Source organism: Dryobates pubescens, chromosome 9 (assembly GCF_014839835.1).
Source record: "Dryobates pubescens isolate bDryPub1 chromosome 9, bDryPub1.pri, whole genome shotgun sequence".
Lineage (NCBI taxonomy): Eukaryota > Metazoa > Chordata > Aves > Piciformes > Picidae > Dryobates > Dryobates pubescens.
The window spans coordinates 13,459,061-13,468,583 of NC_071620.1; positions in this window are offsets into that span (position 1 = coordinate 13,459,061).

The window sequence follows — 9,523 nt, forward strand, 5'->3', positions numbered from 1 at the left end:
TAGGACCTTTCATCAGCTTGTTGACCTTCTTTGACTGTGCTCCAACATCTCAAGATTCTTTTTGGAGTGAGGTCCCCAAAACTGAGCCCTGTATTCAAGGTGTGGCCTGAGCAGTGCCAAATACAAGTGGACAGTCTCTGCCCTCATCCTGGTGGCAAAACTACTGTTGATATAAGACAGGATGTTATTGGCCTTCTTGGCCACTTGGGTACATCCTGGCTCATCTTCAGCTGGCTGTCAACAAACACCCCCAGGTACTTTTCCACTGGGCAGCTTGCCAGCTACTCTGCCCCAAGCCTGGAGCACTCATAGGGTTGCTGTGATTCAAGTGAAGGACCCCACAGCAGCCAAAATAAACCAACTCTCCTTTTGAATACAGTTGCTGTACCCTTAAAGAGTCCCTTGAGGCAGGGTAAGTGACCTTTCACTTTCAGAATGCCTGCTGTACACACTTGGACTCTGGTTTTAGCTGCAGTTAGGAATAGCAGTTGTGTAAAACAGAAACAATTCAAAACTGAACAAGAATCTCAAGAAAGGTGGTTAGAGGATCTTTCTGAGAATTCTGTGCTGGACTTAGGGTTGGATGGTATCTACCTTTATCCTGTGGCTGAGAATAAACTCTAGCAGTTGCTCATTCACCCAATGACCCCTCCCTAGAAGTGAAGGCAGACCAGAACATGTAGAGAAGACCCACAGGTTGAAACGAAGATGGATTCAATGAAACAACAGAACTGATGCCAATATTGACACAATTTAGCCCAGCCAAGGTGCAGCACTTACATTAAACAGGCAGGCAGTTCTCAAGAGCAGAAGGAAGTGGAACAGACTATGGAGAATCCCGAGCAGGCTTTCAACTCTTAAACTTCCCCCTTTATACTGCACATGTGGTTAATGGTCTGGGATTCACCTGTGGCAAATGCATGTCAGCTTGCCTGGCTGACTCAGAACTGCTAATGGCCTTCAGTCTAGGATTGTGTCCCAGCAAAACTAGGACAGGTGGTTGTATCTCAAAGGTGTGATGATCTGAGAAGATCATAGAATCATAGAATTGCTTGAGATGGAAGGGGTCCTACAGATCATCCAGTTCCAATCCCCCTGCTATGGGCAGGGGCACCTCCCACTAAAGCATGTTGCAACATGGTAGACAAGAGTCCATACTTGAAGAAAAAGAAGACTCCACCCCCCCTCCACCCCCCCCCCAAAAAAAAAAAAAAAAAAAAAAAGCCTTACACTTACTGACTCAAACTGAAGTGAAGATTTTCAGAGAGTGAATTGTAAGGAGAAATCAGCTCTGGTCCCAGTCTAGTGACTGTTCTTTACCTGAAATATGTGACAGGGTTACACAGCCTACACTCACTTCTGTGTTCCATTTGCATTCTATAGGCTTCTCTAATGCTCCAAAGCCTGCCTTTAACAAGAACAATTGACCTCTCAATAACCTGTAAAGCAAGTAGCTTATCTCTGTTTTACTGGAATCTGATGCAGCTGCTGATTAGACGACTGACCTAGTGTTACACTGATAGAGCTGTGGTGGAACTGAAAGCAGAACATTGATCTTTTCCTGTCACTGTATTACCCTTGGACTTGTGGCAGAGAGGCAAACTATTTAGCCTGCTTTCCCATCCGTTCATGTCCTCGGCCTCAGAAATCTACCTACCAATTGCCCCAGTGCCTTCAGATCCATCCTCCTGCATCTTTCCTGAGGGTTATTCCAATGTCATGGCATACATCACTGCTCTCAGCAACCTGCTCTAGTTGACTGTGTCCCTGCTCACAAGGGGGCTGGACAAGATGGCTTTGAAAGGTTCCTTCTAGTGTAAATATTCAATGATCCTGGTATCTGCCAACTGGTTCATCAGAAGGCAAATCACAAGAGATGACTAATCAACTTACATGTTTTCTTGGGCAGACCACTAACTGGGTTTCCCTTCCCCAGTCAGGTGACAGTTTTTGTGAAACTTGTACAAATTTAACTGTCTTTCAGATGTTTGATCTTCAAACACACCTCTTTAAATTGACCAATAGGTCAAATTCATTAGAAGGAGGTTGACATAAAAGATGTGATTGTGTTTGTCAAGGGTTAGGGGTGGGTTGGTAACCAGAAAAGTGCCTGAGATTCTCTATTAGCCCCTCTGCCTTTCCAAAGGAAAGAGGGAATAAGAGAGAGACCGATAGGCTGGAAAAGAAACTAAACCAGCTGGAATGGAAGTAAGAACAATCCCATGAAATAGAGACAAAGAGATACAAACCAATATGGACACAATCCCTGATGGAAACAACCACACCATTGTCACCATTGATGCTGGGAGTAGGCACTGGGGAAATCCCAGACTGGACTTAGGAGCAGATGGGAAATGGATTCAGGAGATGGATTCTGGAACTGGATTCAGGAACACATGGATTAAGATTGAGAACAGAAGGGGCAGAGCTCTGCTGGGACAACATCCACTGAAGAAAAGGCTTGACCATTGTGATCCCTCATCTTGACCCTGAAAATGACATCCATGAGATGGAGTTGCCTGTCAACCCTCAGTTGAGGGTTGCCTGTCCTGTCCACTCCTCCCTGCAGGTGCCACCTCTGATATCCTGCAGCCCAAGATGGGGCAGAAGATGTGATAGTGTCCTTGGTCTGCACAGCAGCAAGTCTAAGCCAGAGCTTTCCTGCAGCCCAGCCCTTGGCAGTAACTCTCTTCATCAGTGTCCTCATTGCTGGAAGCAGCCACTGGCTGTGCAAACCTGCCCTGAACTTCAGAAAGTGCCCTCACTGAGCAGAGCCTGAGCTGAGGAATCAAGTCACTGAGGAGAACTGGTTCTGCTTTAGCTCAAACCAGGAGAAACAATAACCTATTCCTATTTTTTTTTCCCTAAGTAGGGATAAGAAAAGTTTAAGAACATATTCTGCACTTAGTTTTCTTGTCACGTTGGAATTTTCTGCTGCAAGATTAATTTCTTCCAGTCACATCCCATATCCTATCTGACAGAGGATTAGCTGTTGCTCAAACAGATACTTTGTCGCAGGTATTTGGGCTAACAGCCAGCAGTAGCTAGGCAGATGTGCAGAAAACCACATCTGCTTCCCAGGAAGAGGTGAGTGTCTCCTGACAGCCTAATAGCTGCTCCTCTCAGACATAATCAGTGATAGAGCTCCATCTGCAATCCCTCTTATGTCCAACTGTTTGCATTTGAAATTCAACAATTTTCTAAGCCAAAGTCCTTTGTTTTGTTCAGATACTTCATCTTTTATTCATGCACCTTCCATCATGCAGTTGGATGCATCAGTTGCATCCACTGAGTTATCTAAACACCTAACATCAACTAAATGAGGATTTAGATAGCCAAGTAAATGAATGAATATCTATTTAGGTATTGATCTTTCTTCATTATTGTTCTTCAGAATATTGATTTCAATAGGAAAAGTAACAAGATAATCTATATTTACTCATGACAGCCCATAAACAGTGATTTTGTATTGTGCTCCCCAGGGGTCAGTGCTGGGTCTTCCCTTCAACATCTTCATCAGTGATCTTTATGAAGGTACAGTGTGGACCTTCAGCACGTGTGATGACATCAAACTGGGAGTAGTTGCTGACACCCCATAAATCTGTGCTACAATTCAGTGACACCTGAACAGACTGGAGAGCTGTGAAGAGGGGACCCCCATGAAATTCAGCAAGTGCAAACATAGGGTCCTGCATCTGGGGAGACAGAAACCCTGCATCAATACAGGTGAGGGCCTGATCTGCTGGAAAGCAGCTTTGCAGGAAAGGACCTGGGAGTGCTGGTGGATTAGGAGTTCAACATAAGTGAACAATGTGTCCTCACACTCAGTGGTCTCCTGGGGTGTATAAAGAAGAATGTGGTTAGTAGGTCAAAGGAGGATCTCCTCTCCCACTATGTCCTAGTCAGGCCACACACAGAGTATTGTGCCTGGTTCTGGGCTTCACAGTTCAAGAGAGAAAATACTGGAGAGAGTCCAGTGGAGGCTACAAAGATACGGAGGGGACTGGAGCATCTCTGTGAGGAGGAAAGGCTGGAGAGATATGGGGCTGTTCAGCCTGGGGAAGAGCAGCCTGAGAGGGGATCTTCTCAATGCTCAGCAATGACTAAAGGGTGGGGGTCAAGAGGATGGGACCAGACTCTTTTCAGTGGTGTCCAGTGACAGAACAAGGGGAAACAGGCAGAAAATGTCATCTATGGGGTTCGATCTGAACTGTAGGAGAAACTTCTTTTCTGTGGTGGTGCTTCTGCCCTTGAGCTGGCAGCTCAGACAGGTTGTGGAGTCTTCTCCTCTGGAGAGATTCCAAACCTGCCTGGACATTGCAATCCTGGACAACTTGCTGTGGGTGACCCTGCTTTAGCAAAGGGGTTGGACTCAATCTCCAGAGGTATCTTCCAACCCCCTACCATGCTCGAATTCTGTGATACTATCTTAGCTCACAGCAGCTCATTACAATGTGTAATAATGAATAATGGGTTCTGAACTCCTGCAGCCTGGGGTTTTTGGGTGTGTTACATAGACTGGATCGGACATAATAGCTCACAAGACTAGAAGTGGAATTACAGAGATGAAGAAAAGTACTTTTGAGACCGTAGTAAACCAAGAATATTAATAGAAGCATGGGGAAAAAAAATAAAAAGAAGAAAACCAGTCATACCTGCCAAGAATGATGTGCTGAGCTTTTATCATTGAGTTTCAGCAAGGTATTTGGCACTGGAATGCTTGATGATAGTCAGTGTTGGTTTCTGGTTTATGTTTAACTTCTGAATGTGCTAACTAGGAATGCAGGGAATCATTTAGATTTTGAAATACAACCAGGCAGTTATGTGGGAGGGACTGGCCAGAGCTGTGGTCAAAAGGTAGAGAAATAATAGGGAGTGGATTTTTGCTTTAACACCCTTTAACTTTCCTTTAACACCCTCCTGGGATATTATTTAGCTCTTCCAATACAAGCAAAGCTGAAAACTGGAGATGATATTCAAATGACAGGTTCCTAATAGCAATGGAGATTACTTCATGCAACAGGTTAGAGTTTGCATGGTTTTGTTCCCTGCTGCAGAAATGTTACTGAAAATGGGATTGTCCTTGTCAGCTTGGTTGTGCAGGACATCATTCAAATGCTATGCCACTGCAGGGCAATGGCATCCTGGGGTGCATCAAGAAGAGGGTGGTCAGCAGGTCGAGGGAGGTTTCCTTCTCCTCTACTCTGCTCTGGTGTGGCCACATCTGGAGTGTTGTGTCCAGTTTTGGGCTTCCCAGCTCAAGAAGGACAGGGAACTTATTGAGAGGGTAGAGCAAAGGGCTGGAAAGATTATTAGGGGACTGGAACATCTCTCTTAGAAAGAAAAGCTGAGGGACTTGGGGATTTTTAGCCTAGAGAAGACTGGGGAGGAATCTTATCAGTGCTTATAAATACTTTAAGGGTGGGTATCAGAAGGGTGGTTCCACTCCTTTCTTTTTTTCTTTTTTTTTTTTTTCCAGTGGTGTCTAGTGACAGAACAAAGGATAGTTGGCACAATCTTGAGCATAAGAAGTTCCACCTAAACATGAGGAGGAAATTCTTCAATTTAAGGGTGCCAGAACACTAGAAGAGGATGCCCAAGGAGGTGGTGGAGTCTCCGTCTCTGGAGATATTCAAAACCCACCTGGATGTGTTCCTGTGTGACCTTCTCTAGGTGAACCTGCCCTGGCATGGGGGTTGGACTCCAGAGGGATCTCCAGAGATTTCTTCCAACCCTGATGCTTTGTGTTTTTATAGATGCCTGCACCTCTTTGTGTTTTGTTGTATTATTTTTTTCATTCTTCTTTTACATATGACACTGAATAAAACAGCATGAAGAGTTGCTGTTCAATGACACTCAGTTACTCTTTAATCACACTTTTTGTCTGCTTAGGGTGAACCAACTGTCACATGAATTTTAAAATAAACAGCACATTTGGAGAAGCAGCAAATTTGCCATGTTTGTAAAACCAAGATAAAGAAAAGCTGAAATTTAACGAGATTCAATGAGAATAATGAAGGAAAAGACAGAAGATTCAAAGATAAGGTCCATTTCAGGACTCTGGTTCAAAAATTCCACAATTATTCCACACAAAACACAACTACCAAAGTTCCTCTTCAGAGGGATGTGCTTGGGAGGATGGAGGTTTTATGACTTCTGCATAATACAACTGACACAGGAATGTGATAATAGGCTCCTAACACATAGCTTTTGGCTGAAACATCCTTCTGGAACCCTTGGTGTTGTTTATATTTAAGATGACATCTCAGCTTCCAGGACATCCAAATTTTGTAGCTAGAGCAGAGAAAGCCTCTGTGGTCAAGCCACTATTTACCAGTGCATGCTGATAACGCTGCTTCCAAAATCAGATGACACATTGTGAATAGTGGTTCCAAGGACTGGCTAAAGCCCTCAAGGTTATGACCTCCTTGAATCTTTGAGTTCCTAAATAGGAAGGTTATTAAAAGAGCATGATCAAGGTTTGTGGCCCCTAAAATTAGACTTTACAGCTGTGTTTTGGTTTTGCTGTGTGTGTATTTATGCTTCAGTACAATACCAGAAAGAGCTTTTATTTTCATTCCCATATTGCTAGAACCATCATTAGGATCATAAAAATCACGGGGGGGGGGCAGGGATTGGAAGGGACCTCTGGAGGTTATCTAGTCCAAGAATATAGAAACCTTAAGGTACAGCACTTGTATTTCACATATATTCCTCTACCAATTTATGTTCCATGTGAACTGGTAACAGCCTTGAGAAAAGTTTCTTTTTCTTTTCTTTTCCCTTCATTTTCCCTTCCCTTCCCTTCCCTTCCCTTCCCTTCCCTTCCCTTCCCTTCCCTTCCCTTCCCTTCCCTTCCCTTCCCTTCCCTTCCCTTCCCTTCCCTTCCCTTCCCTTCCCTTCCCTTCCCTTCCCTTCCCTTCCCTTCCCTTCCCTTCCCTTCCCTTCCCTTCCCTTCCCTTCCCTTCCCTTCCCTTCCCTTCCCTTCCCTTCCCTTCCCTTCCCTTCCCTTCCCTTCCCTTCCCTTCCCTTCCCTTCCCTTCCCTCCAAAGGTCATCCAGTCCAACCTCCCCACGGTCAGCAGGGACATCCCCAACTGGATCAGGTTGCCCAGGGCCTCATTGAGCCTCACCCTGAATATCTCCAGGGAAGGGGCCTCAACACCTCCCTGGGCAACCTGTTCCAGTGTTCCACCAACCCTATAGTGAAGAACTTGTTCCTAACATCCAATCTAAATCTGCCTTTCTCTAACTTAAAGCCATTGCCCCTCGTCCTGGCACCACCCCATCAACCCACCACCACCACGCTCACAAAACCATGTCCCAAAGTGCCATGTCTAAATGGGTTTTTGAGCATAATACTGTAAAAATACAGCACATCCTCATATCATGAAAGATGTATTAGCTCCAAAAAGCCAGAGATAAGTGATCTTTATTTTTATCTGGGTTTTTGTTTGTTTGTTTGTTTGTTTTTCTATTTGGGCGTTTATGTCACTCTTCTGCTTCTACAGCAGTTCATTCTCCAAGAGGATGTAAGAAATCCTCTAAATTACAGTGGCTTCTAATGACACCACCACCCCCACCCCCCCAAAATTGTCTAGAAACTGAGGAATGGATACACTGCATGGGTTTATTGCCTCCATGGTGCCCTTTCCAAATCAAAATCCTTTAATTGGTGATGGAGGTTGGTGAGCTAAAATTGGCCTCAATACACTTTGGTTAACACAGGTAGGATTTACTTGGTCAATTTTTGGTCTCTAGAGGACCAGGCACATAGTGCAAGCATAAGTCTTATGTGAACAGGCTAAGGGAATTGGGGATGTTCAGCCTGAAGAAAAAGAGGTTGAGGGGAGACCTTCTTTCTCTGACTACCTGAAAGGAGGTCGTGTCAAGGTGAGGGTCAGTCTCTTCTCCCAAGCAACAAATGACAGGACAAGAGGAAATGGCTTCAAGTTGCACCAGGAGAGGTTTAGGTTAGACATGTGGAACAATTTCTTCCCTGAAAACATTGTCTAGCTCTGGAGCAGGGTGCTCAGGACGGTGGTGGATTTCCCATCACAGAACCATAGAATCACAGAATTGTCAGGGTTGGAAGGGACCTCAAAGATCATCTAGTTCCAGCCATCCTGCCATGGCCAGGGACACTTCACACTAGATCATATTGCTCAAAGCCACATCCAGCCTGGCCTTAAAAACCTCCAGAGATGAGGCTTCTACCACCTCCTTGGGCAACCTGTTCTTCCAGGGTCTCACCACCCTCATGGTGAAGAACTTCTTCCTGACATCCAATCTGAATCCATCCCTGGAAGGGAATGAAAACCCATGAGGATGTGTTGCTTAGGGACATGGTTTAGTGGTAACCTGGCAGTGCTGGCTTAATGCCTGGACTTGATGATCTCGAAAGGTCTCTTCCAACCAAAACAACTCTATGATTCTATGACTCTGATGTCGGAGTCTAGCTGAACCATTTTACTGACATATCTAGAAAGAGGCATTAAGAGCAGCAGGGGGGATTAAAATAATTTTTAAGACAAAATCAACAAAATATTTTTACAATTTCCAGGCATGAAACAAGTGAGTAATAGTGGGTTTGCTTCCATCAAATAATTGCCTTGTTCACAATATGGTAAATTGGAGTTTTGTATAAATGAAATTGTTAGAGTATATCCAGAGGAGGCCACAACAATTATGAAAGTGCTGGAGCACCTCTGTTGTGACAGGACAAGGGGTGATGGTTTTAGGCTTAAAGAGGAAGATTCAGACTAAAGAGAAGGAACATTTTTTTTTTTCACTGAGGGTGTTGAGACACTGTCCCAGAGAGGTGCTAAATGTCCTATCCCTGGAACCATTCCAGGTCAGGTTGTTTGGGGCTTTGAGCTACCTGCTGTAGTTGCAGATGTGCCTGCTGACTGCAAGGGCTCGAACCAAATGACTTTGAGAGGTCCCTTCCAGTCCAAATCTTTTTATGCTTCTATTGAATTGGTTGAGGTGGCTGAGACCACTGTCAAACTTCAGAAGCTCTCTCAAGGCTGGTCGTCTTGAGGTCTGCAGCAGAGAGCAATCACGACCATGCTCCTGAAGCCCCTGTAAAAGCTAAGCCAACTTAACACTTTGATACTGATACTTTTCCTAGAAGCCACCCTGCAGCTATCCCTAGATTCCTTTGCTCTGTGCCAAAGGGAAATAATGTGGCAAAACAGGATTTACCAGGCTGGTTGTGTTTCCATTCTAATGTCCGGAGAATTCCAATTTTGCTTCTCACTGTGTGCTTTCCCTGGGGCACGTGGTGATTTGCAGAGACCTTTGGACTGCTGAGGTTTTAAAGATGTTTCAAAAGCATGAGCCCTCTGTGTAAATATGAACTCATGCAGATATCTGGGTGGGTTTTGTTTTGCTGGGTTTTTTTCTTGGGTTTTATGGGTTAGTAGGTTTGGGTGGGGTTTTTTGTTGTTGTTGTTGTTTTTCTTCCTCCAAAGGTCAGTAAAGTGAAGAGTCATATGAGAGAAGGAAGTGGTAAAAGGCAC